This window comes from Coccinella septempunctata, chromosome 4, assembly GCF_907165205.1.
Source record: "Coccinella septempunctata chromosome 4, icCocSept1.1, whole genome shotgun sequence".
Lineage (NCBI taxonomy): Eukaryota > Metazoa > Arthropoda > Insecta > Coleoptera > Coccinellidae > Coccinella > Coccinella septempunctata.
The window spans coordinates 30,102,651-30,115,552 of NC_058192.1; the positions used below are offsets into that span (position 1 = coordinate 30,102,651).

At 38.6% G+C, this 12,902-nt stretch overlaps 1 protein-coding gene across 3 annotated transcripts in view; it reads right to left on the reverse strand.

Moving 5' to 3' along the window:
• Window positions 1-12,902, reverse strand: part of LOC123312239 (TBC1 domain family member 20) — a 96,654-nt gene that overhangs the window by 68,171 nt on the left and 15,581 nt on the right. The gene's annotated exons all lie outside the window — the stretch shown is intronic.

The window sequence follows — 12,902 nt, forward strand, 5'->3', positions numbered from 1 at the left end:
TGAAGCCGGGTTAGCCCTTCAACGGCTAACGTTGCCATATGGCAACGGCGGTAAAGTGGGTTTAAAAAATCAATAGTTTTCTTCACGTGCGTTTGAGGTTAGATTTGAGAGTGACAAGTTGTTTTAAAAGAGCGGTTTATGTGTGCAATTAGTTTGAGTTGTTGAAAAAGCTTGAAGATTTAGTGTTACTATGATTGAAACTTGGCCCAATTTAAAGATGTCACAAATATTGGACTTAGAGTAAGTATCACACAAAAGTAACTATGTTTATATTTTAGGAGTGAAAACTATTGAAGTGGCTAGCAGAAGAGTTTATTATTATATAATATTAATCACAATAATAAAAAGTCACAAAATGCGTTTTTTCTAACACGATTTCTTTCGATGTTGCCATATGGAAACACTAGCCAAAGCTAGGGTCAAAAATTAAACTCATGCCATGTAAGTTGGTATACCTTATTCTGATGTCTTTTTTTTTTAGACGGGAATTCACGCCTGAAGAAGAGCTGCAAATGATTTATGAAGGCGATGAAGATATTGACCAAATATTCATTACACTTCTTTAAAGTTACGTTCTAACAGACGAAGACTCTGGAGACGAAGACGAAGCTGGTCTTATCGATGATCTGAATCGTCAACAATTGTTACCTCCAGCTAAGGTAAAGTTGAGGGGTAATGCTGTGTTGGGAGCTCCTAATAGTTGGGATGAACACGGTACCACTCAGTCACAGCAAGACATTTTGCAATTACCCAACGTCTTACCCCTACCACAACCTCCAGGTTTGGAGAAAATCTCATGGATTGATGGAGATCTTATAACTAATAAATTTAGAGAATTTCCAAAATTTGATACTCCTAAATATGAAATCATGACATTTATTGATTTTCAAGTTATTGATTTATTGGTTACAGAATGTACGAACTATGCATCATTTATAAACAAGCCAGATCCGAAAATTTCGCCAGGAGAAATTAAATGTGCTAAAAAAAAATTAAAATGCTAAAATTGCCATCATGATTTTGAGTGGATGCCATGAGCTTTCAGGCAGAGATTTGTACTGGAACACCGGTAATGATATGAATGTGCCGGCAGTAACTGATGCAATGAGAAGAGATCGTTTCAGACAAATTTTGAGATTTCTCCATTGCGCAGATAACACTAAACTAGGGTGACCAGACGTCCGTCATTGTGACGGACAGTCCGCCAATCGTGCAAGACGTCCGTCACTGGAAAACGTCCGTCGAAATGTCCGTCAAAATCTTGAATTTAATTCATTATTTTTCTCAAGATTATTTGAGATGGATATTAAAAAAAGAAAGTGCAAATTTATCAAAGATCTTTCGAAAGGATTTCCATTTTTTAAAACACAAGACTTGATTCTGAAGTCCAATGTACGAAGTGTTTGGGTCAATTCAGATTGCATTTTTTTAGGACCGCTGCTTTTTGTTATTTATACGAGTGATATCCTTACTTCCATTAAATATTGTAGATATCAAGCCTTTGCTGATGATACTCAGATTTATTGTGACTTGAATGCGGACAACTTTGTTCAAGTTCAGGAAAATATTAACAGTGACCTTGAAACGGTGAGTAATTTGGCTGGGAGACACAATCTGAAGTTGAATGGGGGTAAGTGTAAAGTAATGTTGTTCGGGAATAGGAGATTGAGGGTGAGTCTGTCCCAGATGTTTCAGGTGCGAATTAATGATTTAGTCTTGCCCATTGTTGACACCGTCAGGAACCTGGGGATAACGTTCGATTCTGAACTCAAGTTCACTTTTCACGTAAACAACCTGCTCAAGACATCATTCTGCATCTTGAAAGTAATGTATTCTCATAGACATTGTTTTAACCGTTCTATTCGTAAAATTCTCAGTGAATCCTTAGTTCTGTCCAGATTCTATTATGGAGATGTTGTCTATGGAAATTATTTGACGAAGTTCGAGCAGCACCGCATTCAGAAGGTACAGAATTTTTGTTGTCGTTTCGTGTTTTCACTGAGGAAATATGATCCTGTATCTCATAAAATCAGAGAACTGGGTTGGCTTCCAATGTTTGTTCGAAGAAAATATAATTTTTGTGTTTTCTTATATAAAATAGTCAAATATAAAATTCCCGTCGAACTCTATAATAAACTTGTTCCTAGATCGGCTGTTCATTCAGTTGTAGTGAGGGGCAGAAATCATCTTAGCATTCCTCGACACTCCAGTGCTGTGTTTCAGAAATCTTTCAGTTATCAGGCCGCCAAAGTATACAATTCACTTCTCATCGATTACTTGCATGTTTCTGAGTTTCGGTTGAAACGTGTTCTGAAGGCCAGACTTCTCGACTTATTGTGTTAGTGTTAGAATAACGTTTTATTTTCCTGATGCTTTTTTCCCTCTCATGGTGTGAATATTTGTGGTTTTTTCCTCTGTAACCTATTGGGTATTCTGTACACTCAGAAATGTATAATCATGATTCTTGAATGTAGATTGTAGAGCGCTGTAATATTTGTATGTTTGTATGACACAGGTTAAGTGTAAGAATAGCCTTAGGCTAAACTTCGCCTGTGTTATATTGAAAATGTGAATAAAAGACGTTTATTATGACTTTAGCCTTGCGGCTTTCACACTCCTCTCCAGAGGAAAATTCACTTATCCCAGATATCTCAGATATCAAAAGGATTAAGCTCTGTTGGAGCCCTTTCCAGGTTTTCGGGCTCATGATGGTGGTCGGGTCCGGGTCGCTCCTCGCCTCCCTGCTGTAGGTTGGATTCCTGCTCCACCCGTACTTCCTGTCGGCGCAGACGGTGTTCCTCTGCATTTCCCATGTACTTGCGTACAGTTCTCGCCGTTCCGAGCAGTACCGCCTTCTGCATGACTCTATAGATATTTTCGTCTAACTGAAGTTTCCTCAAGTTCTCCAGTAGTTTCTTCGGTATCAGGCCTGTAGATGAAATGACAATAGGGATGGTCTTGATATCTTTCAGCTTCCACTGTCTTCTGGTTTGTTCCTCGAGATCTCTGTATTTTGAAATTTTTTCAGTGTGCCTATCTAGAAGATTGTTATTATTTGGAATCGCCACATCGATGAATAGTGCTCTGTCCTCATCCTTATTGAGCAATATGAGGTCTGGTCTATTGTGGGTTATTTTCCGGTCTGTCAGAACCGTGCGATCCCAGTAGAGCTTGTGATGTTCGTTTTCCAACACAGCATCCGGATGGTAATTGTAATAAGGAACCTTTTTCGGACTTAGAAGTTGGTGTTTTAGTGCCAATTCTTGGTGAAGAATCTTGGCAACAGCATCATGTCTGTTTTTGTACTCCGTGCCCGCGAACTTCTGACATCCCCCGGTGATGTGCTGGATAGTTTCATGTGTCGCACAGCCATAACGACAGCTATCGTCCGCCACTGAGGCATCCTTGGCGATGTACTTCATGTAATTTCTTGTTGGAATAACCTGATCCTGGATGGCGAGCATGAAGCCCTCTGTCTCAGGAAACAACCTTCCGGAAGTCAACCAGTAGTTCGACGCAGATATGTCGACGTAATCATGGTTGACCTCGTTCTGGTGCCTCCCATGCAAAGGCTTGCCAATCAGTTTCTGCATTTTACATTCTGCAGAGTGTTCGACGGTTTCCAAGTGATCCTGTTGTAGCTTTAATGGTGTAGAACTATCAGCAACACAAACTACTCGATGGAGTTCTGACGAAGCTGCTTTGCTCAAGAAATATTTTCGAAGTCCTTCAATTTCCTGGGACATACGGTTGGACAAATCAACAATTCCTCTACCCCCAAGATGTCGTGGCAGCTCTGTCCGTTCTATTGAGCTTTTGGGGTGATGTTTATTGTGTTTAGTCAGCATCGTCCTTATTTTTCTCTGTAAAGCTGCTAAATCGGTGGTCGTCCAAGAGATAATACCAAATGAATAGCTCAGCGCCGAGCAAGCGTAGGTGTTAATCGCTTTTATCAGATTCTTGCTGTTAAGACCAGTTCTCATTATCCTCCTCAATCTTCGGGTGAACTCCTCCGTTAATTCTTTCTTCATTTGGGTCTGATTGATTTTTCTTGCCTGTTTTATGCCTAGATACTTGTATGTGTCTCCTTCCTTTAATGCTTCAATTTCTGCACCTTCCTTGAGTTTGAACGTACCATCTTCTATTTTCCCTCTCGTTATGTTAAGCAGTCGACATTTTTCTAGTCCAAACTTCATTTTGATGTCTTCCGAGAATCCTTCCACCATTTTCAGCATCAGTTGCATTTGTTTTTTGGTAGATGCGAAGAGTTTCAAGTCGTCCATGTAAAGGAGATGATTCAGTTTCATCATAGTTCTACTGCCGCTCTTGATGGAAAATCCGTAGTCCGTAGAATTCAATCTATGAGACAAGGGATTCAGGGCCATGCAGAACCACAGAGGGCTCAGCGAGTCTCCTTGGAAAATTCCGCGTCTTATTGGAATAGGTCCTGTTGTAATGGAGCAATCTGCTGCTTTCATTTGAAGACTAGTACGCCAGGTTGACATGGCGTTTTTCAGGAACTTAACAATATTGAGATCCACCTTGTAAATTATTATTATTATTATTATTATTTGGAGGAAGATGAGATATTGTACGGCATGTTTCAAGTTACGAACATAAAAAATGTTTAATGCAGCAGCGTCTTCCTCCCTGGCCAAATATTTGACACATTCAAATTTTGGGAATTGGGGGGGGGGGATGAAGAAGCTTCTCCAGCAACGCCTGATGACCTCTTCTCATTCCACAGTGTAATGCCCAACCATTTTATTAATATTATTAAATTTTCGTTTTCGTGTTGTGATGAACTTTTATTATTTCTCTATTTTCAATAAATTATTTTTTTTATCGCCATACGTTGTAGGAAACTGAGTTGCTGGAATCATATACAGGGTGAGACTTGGACTCTTAAAAATATTTTAAAGTAGATTCTTGAGGTCAAAAGAAACACTTATCGAATGAAATGAATTTCGGAATATAGTTTTCGAGTAATTTGAAGTTCAAAAATAAAAGATATCTGTGAAATTCGAAAAATTGGGTACTTTTGACCGAATGCAACTCTTTTTGAATAATCCACAGATGTCACAGATTCATTTGGTTATTCTGAAGGAAGGTAATTTTGCTATTCCAGGGGTGTCACAGCTCATTATGAAATTATAAAATGGATATATCTTCTTATCAGGGCTGAATCGAAAAAAAGTGGTACAGGAAAAAAGTGTTTTTTTTTTATCTCAAGAATCTACTGTTGAAATATTTTTACGATTCAAAGAGTCGCCCTGTATATATAAATCAGGTCCGTCCGTCATTGAACGTGAGATAATCTGGTCAGCCTATAATAAACTCAACTAATCACACACACAAAAATTCCACGAAAGGTGGAATCTCAGACCTTTGATGGATTTGATGAAGGAAAGGTTTATGAAAAACTGTGTTCCGAAGAAACATCTTGACTATGATGAGTTTATGATAAAATACTTTGGCAAACATACAGCAAAACAGAGGAAAACCAATCCGTTTCGGATATAAAATGTAGTGTCTAAATTCAGAATGTGGTTACCTAGTGAACTTTGATGGAAAAAAATGTTACGAGGATTCAGTTGGTAAATATGCTGCACCACTTTTAAATATGATGAAATACCACATCCAAAGAAAGGTCTCCCATTCAAATTCTATTTGGACAACCTCTTTACAGGTTTCAACTTGTTATATTTTTCAAACAAGGTTATGATGGAACCATAAGAGATAATCGCATCCCAAAGTCATGTACTCTCAAAGACAAGAGAAATTTCGCAAAAAGCAAAACAATAGGCGCTGGAGGCTCCCTTCTGGATCGAGACGACGCGACGTTATAATTCTTGTCAAATGGAAAAACAGTAATGTTGTAACAGCTTCAACTTGTCCCGGTATTGCACCTACATCGATTGTGAAACGATATTCACAAAAAGAACTGAAAATGATTCAGGTACAACGTCCATCAATTATAAAGGAATACAATCAATATATATTGGGTACAGACCTCATAGATGAGCATATAGGAAGATATAGAATTAGTTTCAGGAGAAAAAAGTGGTGGTGACCAATTTTCACGTGGCTTCTAGATGTGTCTATAGTCAACGCCTGGATTATAAGTAGGCAATGCAAATTGTTGACTTATAAGTCGGTATTGAAAATAAAAATAATTCCTTGGTCTTTCTACCGTATGAATAAAAAAATTAGTTCGTTTACCGTTTCCCATTTATACCAAATGAACAATTCGACTGACATAAGGTAGATAAGTCTAGACAACGTTCGAGTTGAAATAAACTAATGGTGCGCATTTGCTTTAACGACTGTCAATATTTCGCCGCATTTCTTACCTTACGACATAGATACATGGAATGGACATTCAGTGCTACAAATGAATGTTTTGTAGTACACACATTCGATGTTTCTCTGGCTACAGCGGCACTTAGGCAGTGGCGTTATATTGAAAAGTTAATATACTTCCTATCTCTTCGTACTGAAAATTGATGTGACAATGATCTCCGAGACAAATGTCTCAATTGTGAGTGGCGACACTAAGCAACTATCTCACTCCAGTCTTCGGAATGTTTATTTTTCATTCCATGTATCTATGTACTAAGTTTCTTACTATAGTACATTCAAGAATGATTGACATCCCAGTGGTACTTGAAAGTCCAGACTATGGAGAGTAGAGAGAAGGAGAACGATCGCTGCTTTGAGACCATAGATTTTTTGTCCCCTAAAATATGTACCGATAAGGTAGTTCATGCTTTTGACAACAGGCGCGCTGGCCATCACGGGATGGCGAAATTTTGATTTAAACTAATTGTAGTTGGCTGAGTGAATTGTCTTCTTGGTGACAGATAATTAGAATATTATTGTTTTCAATTTTTGATAAGAGAACAACCATGGTGAAATGTTGAAGAGTGCGCTAGTGTAAGAGTGTTTTGGCATCGGAAAGAAAAGGAGAATAAAAGTTCCGAGTGCATTTTTGAGAGAAAATTGGAAATAACCTTACCTCGAGAATCGACTCGGAATCAATTTGTGTGTCAAGAGCACTTTTGCGATGAAGATATCAAAAAGATTATGGATTCATTATGAATGAAATCGAAATTGTCATCCCTCGTGAGAAGTGGACTCTTCTGAATAAGAATATCTAACCAATAAAACCATATGGTTCAGAAGTGGATGAATTTTGTTGGCATAACATAATATATGAATCTTGAACGGTTTTTTTGAACACAAGATGATTCACAGATATACATGGGAGAGACCATCTCTGAACCAGAAGTCTATTCTGGACTATTTCATAGCTAAAAAGAGAAGTCGGTTCAAGTGGCAAGATTGCAGGGTGAAGAGAGGATCTGATCATTTTTTGGTGGAAGCGAAGATAGTATGCCCTTTTGGAATTAAACAATCAAAGAAACTCCAAGAGATAGAAGAACTGCCGAATTTGCCGGAAGAACAAAAATATAAGCTATACCTCCTACAGCAAGAAAGTATTAGAAACCTCTATCAGAACAGACTGGCACAACAACTTAGGACCAGACCACCAGATGATTGTTTAGAAACTGAATATGACAACATTAAATCTGCCATACATTCGGCTGCAACGCAAGCTCTAGGCCCAATGCCAACAAGAAGAAAAGGACATAAGCCCCCTTGGTTTACAGAGGAAGTAGAAAAGTTAATAGACGAGAAAAACAACTTATTTAATAAGTGGCTAACAAAAAAAGATCAAACCAGTAGGGACGTATATAGGAGCAAGAATAGAGAACTTAAGAAGAAGATCAAAGAAACTAAAGATCGATACTGGGAAGAAAAGTGCTACCAAATAGAAAACTATATTGGAGGATCGCGATCTACAGAAGTATGGAGAACAATTAAATCACTCAAAACCAACGAGACAAATAAAGCACTGAATCTAATAGATATGGAGGACTGGGAAAATCACTATAAAGTGCTGTTAACTGAAAACAGAGACTATACAGGAAGTGAAGCTGAAGAGGGTGATATAGATGAGCAGGACTATCGGATGACCATAACTGTAGAAGAGGTGACAAAACAACTAAAGAGAATGAAAAATGGGAGATCGCCGGGTCCTGGCAATATACCGATAGAGTTGGTGAAATATGGAGGTGCAGAAATAATCGACAGACTAACGAGCCTAATGAAATAGATGCTGCGACACGGCGAGAACACCCAAAGAGTGGAAACAAGCCTACATAGTGTCGATCTTCAAAAAAGGGGATAGAAAAGATCCCAATTGTTACAGAGGCCTCAGTATTACTAGCAGTTTGAGCCGCCTTTATGGTAAAATATTGAATTGCAAACTCAGCGAGGAAATGAAGGACAAAATAAGTGAAGAACAATCTGGATTTGTAGCGGGACGATCGTGTGTAGATAACCTTTTCATTCTGCAACAACTGGCAGAAAAAAGAATATCAACTGGAGAAGAGCTGCACATGGTCTTTGTAGACCTGGAAAAGGCATATGACACGATCCCCAGGCAGAAACTGTGGGAATCATTAGGAATATTAAAGATCAATAAACAAATGCTATCAATTATTCAAGAGCTATATGAAGATAATATTGCATATATAAAAATTGGTAAAAAGTTATCAAAGCCAATTGTTACATCGAAAGGGCTACGTCAGGGGTGCAGCCTGTCGCCTCTGTTATTTAATCTGTACATCGAGGTGGTGTTGACCAGATGGAGGAGGAGCTGTGGAGAGATGGGCATACCCGTGGGAGACCATAAAATATTCACGCTGAGTTTCGCGGATGATCAGGTCATATTGGCGCAGGATTCATTTGATATCGAGTATATGATGAGAAAATTACGAACGGAATACGATCAGTGGGGCCTGAGTGTAAGTCTGAAAAAGACTGAGTATTTGGTTGTAAACAGCGAGGCAAATTTTGAGGTACTAATGGATAAGGACACGACGATAAAACAAGTGGAGAAGTTTAAATATTTGGGCGCAATTGTGGACAAGGATGGTATTAGTGGAGCAGAAATAAAGCACAGAATACAGGAGAGCAAAAAGATCATTGGCTGTCTTAACTCCTTGTGGTGGGACAGGAATATCTCCAATCATACGAAAAAACGCATTGGAAAAACGATGGTTGAGTCAACTCTGTGTTACGGTAGCGAAATATGGACTATTAACGCAGATCTAAAACGCAGATTGAATGCAGTCGAAATGGACTACCTGCGGCGGAGTGCAAGAGTATCAAGGCTGCAACATGTGACTAATGAGGCCATTAGGGATCGGTTGCATGCCAGAGAAACTGTGTTGGATCGTATCGAAATAAAAGGTCTGAGGTGGTTTGGTCACTTAATTAGAATGCCTGAACAGCGATGGCCTAAGCGGATATTTGAATGGGTCCCGCCAGGGCGGAGGAAGCGAGGAAGGCCGAGGCGCTCTTGGAACGAGGGAATACGCCAGTCTATGGAGCAGACACAGCTGAATGTGGAAATGGCACAGGATCGAGAGGCTTGGAGAAGAGGACTGGGTAGACGGCATTAGGCTGTATCTTATTAATATGTACATATAGCATATTGTTAAGCCCAGAAATATATATATATATATATAACATAATATATGGTTTATAACGGTTCTCAGCTGAGTATTGGAAACAGAATCTATATCTATCTAATACCAAAGTTTTAAATCTGAGATTGCTACCTTATGTTGTCTTGATGTGTACTACTCCTCACTGCGAATTTATATAATTTTGAAGATTACGATAAACCAACTAACATACCTGTTTTCAATAAACAATGACAAATAAACGTAGGTAATTTCTTTTGAATTTCATTGATTTCGTCATTTAATATGAATGAATAAAGTTCATAACATAGTATTTTATTGCATATAATTCAGAGAACTCATATTTAATATAGATTTGAAGAAAGGTATTTGAAAAATCATCAGAAAAACCACGATGACACATAACCTAAATTACAGTTCCAAAATGGTCGTGACGCATGACGGCGTGATGGGTTCTTTCCCACACGTCCCATTTTGGAGCTCCAAAAATTAGAAATATTTGAAAATAATATTTTAAATCAACGACTAAGATAAAACTAGAAAGTAATTTGATGAATTTTGTGTATGGTTATGTGATTGTGCTGCTAATCTGTGATTATTGATCACTGCGTGACTTGTTAAAGACTATTTTTGGGGATTGGTCCTACCAAGCCTCCTGCAGTTCCTCGGGACCCCAAGAATACAACGACCAAGATCTGAACTGTTTTTGGGTACATAGTCTAGAGTGCCGAGCCCAGATTACCGTCAACCTGGTTTAGAGGGGCTGCTAGCCGGGGTGATGTGATCACCAAGAAATAGAAAGAAAGATAACCTAAAATAAAATGAAGGCTGTTCATTTAAAATTGACGCTAAAATCCCCACCCCTTATCGATAAACGTAGCGATCGCAGCGACTCCTAGCCTACGTTCCCCGTTTTCGGGGACACATTTTTAGTACGGCTATCGTTCTCCTTCTCTCTACTTTCCATAGTCCAGACGCACCAATATCTGGTCACAAAAGCAAAGATTATAGAGTAGAAAGATGGGAAACGAGGCGACTAAAGCGATTTGAATGCCATCTGTGTGTCACGCGTGTTTTTAAGACGCTAGGACTGGTTAAAATATTAATTTGAGTGCCATTTGCAGAAATATATGAAATTTTTTAAGATTTCAGACGTCAATTTTGATCAAAGAGGTTTTGAATGTTTTGATTCTCGTACCGCTTTTTGTTTATCTAGCTCGTTCTAGTTTGTCTTATTTCTTGGGAAAACATCGAAATTTTGTTCGAAAATTATTGAATGGTGAAGAACGGTCGATCAAATAATAAAATGTATTTTACGTGATTAAGTTTTTCACTCAACTAAGGAAAATGGAAGCGTAAGTATTAAAAGTCGTAACATGTGAATCGGTCATTCATTGATTCTAATTTTCTTTGCTCCGAAGTGGATAAAATTCTCAGAGCTTGAAGACAATTAATTCAGCAAACACTACTTACTACACCATGTGCAATGAACATTTTACTGCAGGTTCATTGAGAACTGTTCATCGACGTAAATTGTTGTATGCTTAAAGCATCCCTTGCATGAACGGCCTATTAAGGGGAAATGATGATCTTTATAGGTCCATTCAATAATTCTCAATTGCTTCTCTTTCAATATAAATATACAGAAATGCAGAGGTTTTATTGATTTCCATTTGGGAACCGAGTGACTGTCAAATTGTTGTTTAGAAAGTCAAAGTTTTATGAAACCTGCTGTGAGTGTTTAGTTCATTCATTAATCAATTCGTATTTTGTGTCATGAAGAGACCATATCATAAGGAAATCATAAAGAAAGCACCAAGAAACCATACTGACATACAGGTCTTGCATATGTCTGTAAGGTTTTTTTTTTTTAAGTGTGGTTCTGAAAATTCTTTAAATAATACCTACATATGTAAGTAACTGGAATATGCATGCTATGATGGTATGTTGAATATTGGTTCATATTAATTTCTGATATATGTATATTTTAAAAATTCAACTAAGTTCATTAATTCATAACAACCTATTGTACAGAAACAACACCTTCGACGTATAGCAGATCACCATATGTTCGAAATTCGAACATTATTCTAAAAAATAATCAAGTTCAATAATATGGAAAATTCCATCTGAATTATTCACAAAACTGGGTCACGCCGAGCGAGCCGTCGATCTACCGAAATCTGCTGACTGGCTAGAAACAATTGATGCAACCGGGGACTCCGTCAGTGCAGTAATACCAAATATGGCAATGTTATTTCTATCGTCATTGTTCGATTTAGTATACAAGCTTAGATTGTAATTAATAAAATCATCATTCATCTTCAGTTTGATCAATATACCTCACCGGCAACTGTGGAGTTAAGACTTCCCTTGAACGTTCTGAGTCTGGTCGTTCAGTTGCCCTTAACTTCAAGCAAGTGTTGTTTCAAACATTAGAAACAACATTTTTTTGGTCCTTCGAGCCGGATCGCCCCTAATCTCGATCAAATCATCAACGCCTGTGGGGAAGTCTTCCAGAGCCAAATCCAGCGCCAGCAGAAGCCCTCCAGAGCCAACAACAGCATCCGTGAAGAAGCCATCCAGCGCCAAATCCGAGCCCGTGAACAAGCCTTCCGGATCAAAAATTCAAAAAAGCCAGGGAACACACCGAGTCCACTGGAAAAAATAAGAGCTAAGGATTTACGACCCTAATCTCAATTAAATCATCAACGCCTGTGGGGAAGCCTTCCAGAGCCAAATCCAGCGCCAGCAGAAGCCCTCCAGAGCCAACACCCGCATCCGCGAAGAAGCCTTCCAGAGCCAAATCCAGCGCCAGGAGAAGCCCTTCAGAGCCAACACCCGCATCTGCGAAGAAGCCTTCCAGCGCCAACTACGAGCCCGTGAACTAGCCTTCCGGAAAATCAACAAAAAAATTCTTCAAAGCAGAGATTTCATGAAACCTTCAACCAACATGAAAGAAAAATTGGGAGAACAAATGACTATTGGCCAAGACCTGAGCAAAATATTATCTTCACTCAAGAAAGACGGGTCTGCACGCAAAACAGAGGAATACTTCAAGAAAAAATCCATGATGGCCGCAGATCTACTGAACAAATTCCAAGAAAATCATAACGAACTCCGGAAATCCCTTGATGAAGAGCATCCCTACTTCAAACAATATTTACATGGTCAGATATCCAAATGCTACCAAGAAATCAAGAACTATATCAATACATGGCAGAAGTCCACTCCGATGTCAGAAGAAGTCAGCCACTCTTCCATCCTTCAAATTCAAATAAAATTGGATTTATTCAAAAAGGAAATGGAAAGGGCCCAAGAAAAAATGAAGTGCCAACTACATCC